The following is a 1,421-nucleotide window of genomic DNA, read 5'->3' on the forward strand; positions in this document are numbered from 1 at the left end:
AGGGAGTCCCGGGGTTCCTTGGCTTATATCAGCCTCACGCTCATCTCTGTTCCATCTTCACATGCTGCGTGCTCTGCTGCCTTTGCCTTCTCACCGTTTCCCTTTTTCTCTGACATTAGTTATACTGGATAAGACCCACCCTAATGACCTACCATAATTTTCTACTTTGGCAATGGCCTATTTCCACATGGGAGTGCAATTGGGATTAGGAGTTCAGTGGATCCTTTTGGGTGACACAGTCCAGCCCATAAGTAGGCCACACTTGGAAAGAAGCAGTAATGAGGACAGACCAGGCAGCTCTTGCTGTGTGGGACTAAGCTGCAGATACTGTATCTGAGCAGCCTCTCTGAGCTCATGTCCACACCGTGGGTCGGCTGACTCTGAGTCACTCCCACTAATACCTTTGAAAGCATACTTTGGGTGCTTTTATAACTAGTTTTTAACTAAAACGTATGTTTATGTTTCTAAGATTAGGGCATTTTAGTCAGTGGTACAATCCTGGTGGCCAAGCAAGACTGAATGACTGGTCTTCGCCCCCCTCCTTCATTCTGTGGCCACCACACCTTCCAGCTGGGAAACAGGATAGGAAGGATGGACCAGATCATGAAAACTCAGAGTCAGCAGGACCTCAACTAGTTTAGGTAGACAAAAGGGAGCCATCCAGGTCCAGAACACAGAAATGATGTGGGAGACACAGTCTCCCCAGGGCTAGGGAAGGCAGGATGAAGGAGACATCCTGGGGACTGGATGAGGAGTCATCAGGATGAGAGAGCGAACAGACTATTGGATGCCTCCAGCCTTGGGGACTCAAAGATGTGCCAGGGAGGTCTTTTCGGAGGCAGGGAGAATGAGTGGTTGGTCTGGAAACCAGAGCCTGCAGGACAGACAAGCAAGGTGAGCTTCAAGGAGGAGGAGAACAAGGCCTCGGATTTGACCAGGGTGGTGGTTCCCATGGGAAGGCCTTCCTCTGCAGACATCCTCTTCATCCTGCTCAGAAGGTCCTGGCCAAGGACGGATGCCCTCCTGATTCTCTTTTCTTGTTGGACGAGCTGCAGAATGAGTGACGGGGAGGAGACACAGCTGGGAAGGACCCAAGGGAAGTGGTGGGCTGAGTGCTTGAAACAACCCCGCCGGTTTTCCTGTAAGTCATGACCTCAGACGTCCTTCTGCCTTCTCACAAGACACAGGGAAACGTTACTGTCATGCCTCGATAACAACTAAGGTCAAGAGTAAAGCCAGAATACTTGAATCTGGGCTCTAGTTAACTTGTAGACTTGTTGCTAAATTAAATACTTGAAATAAATTCCTACTGCAAAAAGGAAATTCTTGCTATTCAGACAAGGAGATTTTTTCAAATCAAAGACTGGGAGTCTCAGAATGATCTCGTAATTCCTAATGCCTTTTGGAGAAATTTTCTTGTT

This window comes from Nannospalax galili, unplaced genomic scaffold (genome assembly GCF_000622305.1).
Source record: "Nannospalax galili isolate Female #2095 unplaced genomic scaffold, S.galili_v1.0 scaffold147, whole genome shotgun sequence".
Taxonomy (NCBI): Eukaryota; Metazoa; Chordata; class Mammalia; order Rodentia; family Spalacidae; genus Nannospalax; species Nannospalax galili.